The sequence below is a fragment of the Lingula anatina genome, chromosome 9 (assembly GCF_051362555.1).
Source record: "Lingula anatina isolate TDL-2025a chromosome 9, LinAna3.0, whole genome shotgun sequence".
Taxonomy (NCBI): Eukaryota; Metazoa; Brachiopoda; class Lingulata; order Lingulida; family Lingulidae; genus Lingula; species Lingula anatina.
In genome coordinates, this window is record NC_141775.1 from 3163098 (window position 1) to 3173024 (window position 9927).

Below are 9927 nucleotides of genomic sequence, written 5' to 3' on the forward strand. Positions count from 1 at the left end.
TGGAATGTATTCATGAATGGTCCATTTATGGTCCATGATATGACGGATTAAAAAATATATATTTCTTAATTTTTTTAGCAAATTAAACACAGCTTTTCTCGACTAGAAAAACATACTTACGGCCAATGAATAAGTAAATGCAATGGAATACAACGTAAAAACTGTCCACAAAATCGGAACATCTCGAGGTGCTTTGCTGTTACTTAATGTACACACAACAAGCCTTTTTTCACTATCAAGATTTTACGCATAAATCTAGTATATCCATATGCACTATACTCATTGAAACTTGATTAAGGGGTTACCTTTCCTCAGAACAGAAAGAATACATATAACCCATACCCGTGTGATAAAAAAAAGATACAGAGAAATTAAATGAAGTGACACAGGGTTTGTAAAATGAAGCAAAAAAGTTAATAAATAATTTAAGAATAACAGAGAAATAGGGTGAGGTTTCATCACTATGCTATATCATATCCACCTATACGGTTACAGATATACAATTATTAGTACTCATTGTGCAAAATTAATTGACTTAATAATCAGGTAATAATCTGTCTTGCGTAACGGATTTATTAGCCTAGTTTTAAAGTAATCAATCGTGATGGGCTTGCATTTAATAAAGACGGCCTGGATTGGCCAGGTTACTAGCTTTATAGTTTATGTCGTTTGCCTTGCCAATTTTACGTGTATTCGCCTTGATGTGTGTTGTGTGGGATAAGATGGAGGAGACATATACACGTAATTTCTGTAACACGTGAAACGCTGGCACTCCATCATAATCATCCAGCAGTTTCAATCTCTATCGTATTCCGATCCAACGGAGTATTTGAAGCGACTTGGTAATGCAATTAGATCCTAGATCCCCTACTCGCAATTCGTCTGTATCGGCGCGATTAAAGTGGATTAGAATGTTATATTAAAGCAACAATAGCAGAAATAGCGTAATGTCCTGTTTTCCGTGAAAAGTGGCAGAAATAGACAGAGGCAGTGTTATATCATATGGCCTAGCATGGATGAAACAAAAGCAACTAGATAGCAAAATGTCTTTTGGTTGACGTATTTGCGTCATTAAATACGTGGCTTGTCAATCTTTGTCAGTGTCTGTTGAGTTTAGCACGTTTTTACAAAGGGTATCTGATACGTTTGTGACCTATGGTTATGTATAAAGAAGATATAATTACACACATCATACAATTAAAAGTACATTTTTGAACACTGAAAGCGGCGAGGCATGTAATATTAGAATTGTGTCGTTAGGCAAAATAGCAAAGTAGCTAAGAAATATGATGGCGATCTAAAATGGACTAGTTGATATAGGACCTATGGGTATGGCACTGAGATAGGTCCATGGCACGCCTTTAAATGACGTATAAACTGCAAGCAAAAGTTGGATTTATAGACATACATATATATCCTCGATAAACAAGGTCAGGCTGGTTAACAATTTTGGATCTGTTCAAACCTTCAACGACCTCACCTCCCTTGAAAGCATACATGTACAACCCAGGCAGCGGAATAGATCGAGTTCGAAATCGTGATCTTTAAGAGATAAGAGCTCTTTTTATGAGATCCATATTTCACAATAAATACATTGTAAACAACTCAAAGAAATATAATGAGTTCTATTTTACCACCAAATCGGCGGTTATCGCAATTACTTTGGAATCTGTGCTTGCCATCGAACCACGTGACGTCCATAGATGGCTACCCTCTGTAATAATCTCTTAAGAGATATATCAAGAAAAAAACAAGAAAAATAATAGGGACTACATGTGTAACTTTAAATTTCGGGACCGATTCATTAAACACCGGTAAGTATGGAAAATTGTCGTTTACCCCAGGAAAAGCCATTTCGTGGCCGGCCAAATGCAGCAGTTGTTATCCCTTTAACTTTTCACCGGCTATACCGGGGCCAGGGCTTACATGTACATTGTATGAGGCGCAATAAACACGTATGTTTTACTCCCTTCTCCACCTATTATATCACCTTTCAACCTATAACGGTGCGGAATGGGACAACAGTGGTGTGTTGCACAGTGTGACGTGGTCCAATAGCGTCACCAATAGCTATTACCTGGGCAATAACGATGCTATTAAGCCCTGTTTATTGCCAATATGATTTACAAAAGCTTCGATAACGATGAGGCTTCGATATATGTAATGCGCTTTGATTATTTTTAAATTCCCGGCAAAAGGTTTTATAGTTCGAAAAAGCTTCGAGAAGTTTAAAAAACTGGTTAAGTTGGACACCCTTTTGCTGGAGTATATGTATGGGGTCGGTCTAAAGTTGTGGAATTTATTTGGATGATGATTGGTTTTAGCCGTCTGTTGAGGGAAAGTTCAATGGTACATCAGGCGATATCAACCAAAGAAAAGATGCCTAACAGATTTTACCTAATGCTTATTAAATGTTCAATGAAAAGAGGCCATGTGGTTGTCGGACCCGTTTCATTGTTAATTTTCCCAACATGTTTCTAATTTAGCGCTAGGGTTTTAATTAACATTGCTTATGGACAATCGGCTATATGATTTCCGGAATTTATAAGCAATAGATCTGCACGGAATGATAAGTACAGTACAAAAATTGTAATGTCCGGCTGTCTAGACAGATAATGTGGTAAATGTGACACGCTCCAGCAAGCCAAACTGTGGAACCTTTTAGATCTCGTGCACGCGACCTTTTGTGTTGTCTCGAGCTTCGGATTGTTCCAGGAAATGTCTATGGATTTGGGACTTTGCCTGGGCTGGTAAATGTCTGTTGGTAATGTCTGTTGGTAATGTCGACACTGCCATATTGGCTTTAGAGCGCAATCAGAACAAGTTGATCCGCGGACTAAATATGGCCGACCAACATAAAAGCGATGCCGCTTTCCCCCTGATGGTCTCCAACGCCTCCACACGCGACATCGCTGCTGGGGCCTAGCAATTAAACCTCAGAGCCAAGATTTGATCCGGGGTGACCCTCAGGGAATTAAGCGGCTTGCTTTTAAGCGGGATTGGTCCTTTTCAGTCGGCGGATCAGTTAGTCCGCGGATCATCTGTTCTGAATGCGCTCTTAGACTACAGTCGGTTGTTTTTGTTTTAACTTAGTCGGCCACTGTCACCGTTGAAAGTGAAGCCATTTCCAAGATAATCAAAGTCTTCTCCGTTGGTTAGTTAAAAGCTTGAGGAATTGACATAAACGACCTCTTAGCTTTTTTATGAAGTTATCTTATAAGTTAGCCGGGTAATATGCTTAGCAGTCTTTGCTAAGACCGAATGCTGGCTTTAATTCTTTTGTGAAGTAAGATCTGTGACGTATCTTCGATATCAATTAATCAAAGATAATACTGCATTCCCCGGGGAAACGTCCGGAATAGCAGTGAAAACCAAATAGAGAATATATTCAAAGACAGGACTCTGCTGTGAAAATAGGTTTCGATAGCGTTTAGATTGATTAAGATAACGTTTTCTCCCTTGCGTTGGTCAGTTGAATGATTAATGCTGCCAGATTTCGTGAAACCTGTCAGATAATTAATTTAATCATCCTCTGGGTCAGTTTTAACGCCATTAGTTAAATAAAGGCGCATTCAGATCACACTTATTATCATTGCAGTCTTAGTGACGTCATCTGATTAAAAGATGAAAATTAATTGCCGTCGACAGAAAGCCATAACGTAATTCTTGTAAAACACGTGCAGTTGCACCATATGGTTTGGTAAATATATTTGATCGTCTCTGGACAAAATAAAAAGAGTGATCCGAACTCCCCTGAGATACTTACGCTGTGTGAAAGTCAAAAAGCTGTGATTAAAATTCCAATTGTGGCATTAGGTAAGGTGGTGTTTCGCTAGTCGGTCAGTTTGCCCCAATAGCGGGTACACCGTTTTCGTATGTTAATCATGAACAGCACTGTGTTTCGTGTGTGAACTTAAGAATAAAAAACAAACAGGTAATTTTAAAATAGTACAAGTTCTATATATTGTAGCGTATTTGTGTTGGGAAGATTTACAAATCGGCATACGCACAAACATAACCGGTAACTCGGGTCATTCACTCTGAAAACGTCATCCGTCTCAGAATAAAATAAGAACTTGAATCTGGGCTGAAATATGTGACAGAGATAGGCATTTATTCCACGGTCTGTTGGGGATACTGTGACAGAACCTATAGATATCGTCATAACTCGGAGACTCTTGAAAAGAACAACGGAGGCTCATGCTATTGCTATGTACAACAGGAGTCCGTTTCAAACGAGAAAAAAAATTGGTCTACTCCAGTTCCAGATGAATCCGTAGTAGTCCCGTGGGTAAAGTAAGTATTGGTCTAAAACATGCTTGCATAATGTTGACCATAAAGTATCTGTATTGGATGAAATAGCTTGATGTTTTGTAATGATTTCATCCGACTTCTGGAGGTTTCTATAGAGCTGTTGAGTTCACAGGGTTACATTTAGGTTTAGATGATGTGTTTATCGTACACTTACAGATAAAAAATTTTTTGTCACAAAAATCGAAGTTTGTTTCTGGCAGCCTTTTTATAATTTACAGATGTAATCCTGCTCTGTTTGTATGTTCTGCGGCGTAAAAATTCGATATCAAGATTTCGTATGGAGGCATAAATGAAATAAATAAAGAGGTCAATAAATAAACAAAAAGATTCCGAATATGGTTTTAGAATTTGTGTGAAAGGTGAAGGCCGAAGCTGACAATAGACACGTTAAAGCACAGGGATCAAAATAGCACCCCATTTCCAGAGATTAGATCGACCTACTTTAGATCGACCTAACTCCCTGGGGGTTCACGCTAAATAGCTGTCAGCCGGGCGGACACGAAAGTTAATTATCCCCTTACAGCTTGTAGTAGGTGGGACGGACATTTAAGTCAGATTATCTGAAAGTAATCTAGTGAGACTCCCCGCGGGGATAGATCGATCTAAAATCTATGGGAATAGAGCCTAAGTCTCATTGGTTTCTTGAACCAGTCAATGATCCAATATGTTTTGAATTCCGTGGTAATATCTTAATCATAAAATAAATTTAATCATTTCGTCATGGTCACTTGTCCAAACCCATTAGTTTTGACATATACCCACGGCGATCTGCCATATGCAATTTATGGCAATAGTAATGTTATACAATTCCGTGTTTCTTTTAATTATCAAATAAATTCGTATGAAGAGTATTTCCAATCAGCGATAACAACGACGTGGACTGGGACGATAAATCAACTCCAAGTCATTATTAAATCTTGGAGAAAATTGCAAGACAGACAGAAAAAACTAATTAATGTAATTTTGTGTTTTACAGAGCGTGTCTGATATCAACTGTTTATTATCAAAGACATGCTCGAGTGGTTAAAAAGAACACGTCGTTTTCACTGCCGGTTTTTCAAAAAGCTGCATATCATTTTTTTACATGTCTGACAGATGTTTGCATTATGTTCACTCAGATGTTACGTATGGAATTTTACTTTATTTCAAAGAGGTCGTCGTCCAATATTTTTGACATAGATTCGAATATGTTTCTTGCTTTTTTTCGGCACTTTTCAAATGTGGTTCTTTGGCATCATTTTGAAGGAGTTGTTCAGTTTTATCATTTGAAATCAAAACGCAATGTCTAAATACTGTATGAAAACAACCTAATTAAAAAAAACTAGTGCCTGGCAACTGAACGTTTCTCCTTTCTCTCACTGTTGAAGCTATGTCTTTGCATGGTAAGGCACTAGATTCGCCCATGCATGACCAGTTTGCCAGAAACAATTCTTTGAGTAATTTCATTACCTGTAATGGTGGGCATTCCATCATACAGCTGTCACGCTTGGCATTGCCCGGCAAACCGTAACAAACAATTCCAGGAGTTCACCTGCTGTGTCATTGTTTGAATCAGTTATTTAGGAAATGTGTAATGAAGACGTATGTCCATGTCCCATGTTATTTGAATCCTACGCCTCGTGTTCATATTTACGTCTGTTTTTTTTTTTTCTTTTTGCAAAAAGTAGCTAGGAAAATATGAAGTCTTTGCATTATCGTTCACACACAAAACAGAGAATCCTCTCTTAAGAGCGTGATTCGTGCGCTTTTGTTTTTCTGTGTCTTTGTGTGCATACGCATGTGCATACACGTAAATGCCTGTTAATCCCCGCACACACACACACCCGCGCGCACGCACAGTAATAATAATAATAATAATAATAATAATGAAGACAAATGGCGACCTCTAAACGTTACTACTTGTGTAGTTTCTACTTATTTCCAATGCAACTTCATGGAATGGATGGTCACCATCTTACATCGGAAATATATATATATTTTGGCAAGTTCGGAACAAGTCGTATTCACACCCGGATGAACCTGACCCTCGCTCCTGTGTTTTTAATAGCTAAGGTACTGGCACGACCAGTCTGTTTGAGTGGTTTTTACTACAGGATAATCACTATCAACATTTTATGGATTCTAATGGCTATGCTACGGCATCGCGATCTCGGCCATTTATCATTACCAGCTGACGAAAACCGACATTCCGCCGAGAAGATTAAAGCGTATTCGTGTTCTGCAATATTGCCAGTGCAGTCTCTCTCTCACTTCAGAATCAGATAAAATATTACAATAACACGTATGTGTCTCAGGTTTCGAGTCGGTCACAGCATGCACAGAGAGATTTCCCATGTCGGCCGTCAGTGTCGCGTATATGGTTCAGGACCATAACAATACATGGAGAGGCTGTTCACTCTCCCCCTCCTCCCTCTCTCTCCCTCTCTCTCCCTCTCTCTCTCTCTCACACACACACACTTTTAGGGGAGGGCGGAGATAAGGACACCTCAAACACTAAGGAGGGGTACGAGACACAGCCCCCCCCCCCTCCCCGCGGGGTGTAACATTGCAGTCACCACGTATCACTGTTTTAATCAAAATATATACTCTGTAATGATGACGGGGTTATCGAGTACATTCAACACTTTATAGGCCATCTTTGCTGGTTTTCGAGGACAGTCTCTCAGTAGCCTCTGTAGCAAAGGTTTACTTCCGCTGAACACGTCACCGGGCTATTCAGTCATTCAGTGCAATTATAATTTACCTCCGATTAGATATGTATTTTATTCCTGAGTCTAGTTAGCACTGTGCCTGTACGCCTACATGGGTTTATTTACATGTTAAAGAGAACCCTGGAACCTGGTAATTAGCTGTAATCCATCACCCGGTGTGATTCGTGAAAGAAAATCTTCTTTTTTTTCTTTTGGCAACTTTGAAAAACGATTTCTCGGATTCTAAGTTTTTTTTTTCAGATCATGTCAGAGTGAGAATGTCAAATAACCAACGGTTTTTTCCTTATCTTTTTTTTTCTTTAGTTGTACATAGTGCGACTCAAGAACAAGTTATCTGGTTCCAGATTCATTTAAATAATACACACAGGAGTGTGCAGGAATGTGCGCGTGCGTGTGTCAATTCAGAACTCGTATAACTCTACTCCTTTTTTAAACTCCTTTTTTTCCACCACCATTTCTCTTGGACCCCTTCCAAAGAAGCAAATATGATACACCTTGAGCGTTAGTATTCTTAGTAAGTCACGTTCATATCTACTGCGCTTGCAATATTTCAAAAATAATCATGCTAATTATTGGGTTTTGGGGTGGGGTCAGATCAACCTCCCGCTTGTCAAAATCCTTACTTGCCAGTGGTTCTTAACACATTGTCTACCTCGTGCAGGTTTTATGTTCGGTACCATCAAGTTAGTCTTAGTGTCGGTGATAAAGTGAGTATCAAAATATAATAACAGCAGCTGCGGCGTTGGGAAACATGTAAAGGGTTGGAAACAGTAATGTCATGGCAGCAATGTTTATCAGCGCCTCTAGAACTGTGTGTATGGGTATGGTTGTTGCAGTTTTCTTTTTGAATAACCTTTTGATATATTTTGTGTTGGTTAAAGGAAAGTAAATGATTACGCCCTTTACCTATGAAAGACTTAATGTGTCAATTATTGATTTGTATAATCTGTCGAACATCTATGATGAAATTCAGACTTGAAATGATAATAATAATAATAATAATAATAATAATAATAATAATAATAATAAACACGACCGTCTAAAAGCACTTTAAGAACCACACCCGATGAAAGACGGAGGCGTGCACATAAATTGATTTTTATTCTATTCTCTAGGGGTAGCCAAGGAAATGTTCAATGCTGTTACGAAGTAAAAAAAATCAAGACTAACAGCAATCTCAGTGAAAAAAAGTAACGGATACTTCTTTCAATCAGCAAGTACGTCTCAGATACATTGCATATCTAATTATGTGCACCATAAACCACGGGCGCCTTTGACTTACTGTTGTGACCGCAGACTGTTCAAATTCTGAAACTTTGGATTGAATGATTCGCTAGTGCAGCCCCTTAATTATTAACATTAGTACAATTTCCAGCATAATTAGTGATATTAATCAAATGAATTATATGCTTCCATTTAGGACAATCAGGCATTATCAAATCTATTTCAGGGCCACCCAGTGCACCCGCACTTGTATTCTTCTCATCATTACAAATTAATTTCAATTCACTTAATAGCGATCTGTTCCTGATAAAGTCAGTGTCCTTTTAAAGGCTATATGTGTCATTATTTCATCTAATAAAATTATTTCAATGAGCAGATTCGAATGGAACACACGATAATTCATCTCTCCTAAGGATTGCCCTCTAATTGAATTTCCAAGCTGTCATATTTGATTATATTTTAGACGTCACCACGCAAGACGTCGCCGCGCAGAATTTCCCAGTCGCGAAGTCTGTAGGAACACGTGCACACCGCGTGTGAGTGCGAGCTGGAAACGGAAACACGACTAGCTACCGATGTCACGTAATAGTCCAATTATCTTGTCTCATCTTGTCATTTATGGTGCGACCCCATCTCTTAACGTTACTCTTTTCTGAGGATAATTGTTCCGCTTCGGTGCTCTCAACACACTGGCCTATCTCAAATAGATAACATTAGTCGTGGAAGTTATTTATCCATCATTCCCTAATCGGCGATTTGCTACTAGGTTTTGGAACAGATCGCTGGTGCATCACGCATGATAATGAAAGCAAACTGTCATTTTTCAACTATAAAGTTACTGTACTGGCAACACACTTGGATAAAAAAAAAACAGATAAAAATATGGACTAAAAGTAGGTAAGGTTGTCCGAAGAATTGAACCGTTATTTGGTGCAATTACCTGTGCTAATGACATTTTTCTCACGAGGGAGCAAGTGATTTCAAAGGTGTGGTTTTTGCATTAGTTTTGATTGAGAAAAAGAAAAAGAGAGATTCTAAGTTTTGTGTAACTAGTTGCGTATATACTCCAAATACTTCAATGGGATTTTGAAGGGAAGCGGGGACATTATGTTTAAAGAAAAGGCGCTGATTGATAACTATGACATGACTTCAATGTCCTATGTTCAAGATATGTATCATTCTTTGGTATTAAAAAATCACGTGGGTATTTGATACAGCACAAAGAGTCTTCTTCTGGTAATATATAATAACACAATGCTAACAGGACCACAAATTTTAATAATACAGATTCAGTGGTACGACAGGCAAACATTTGCAGACCAAGTTTCGACCTAAAAAATAAGAAAGGTGAGGTGAAGGTGACATTCATTCGAAAGAATTGAAACTGCGATCAAAATAAATTATTTCACGGAGTAGTCGGCGGCATTGATTCGTCCTTTATGTCTCTGAGTAGAAAATAAATACAAACAGCCCCAGGCTGTTTCTGTCCGAACGATGGGCTAGCTCCACCAAACCGAGTATATGATTCAATTAATGGGCAAAGAACACATGGGATATGTTGGTCTGTTACTGTGCCGGTTTCTTTGATCATTGGGATCTCTCAAATATGGAAAAACTGATTATTGGCAATAGATAGGGCTCGCAGTCAGCAATGTCAGTGTATTATTTGTGTCTTACT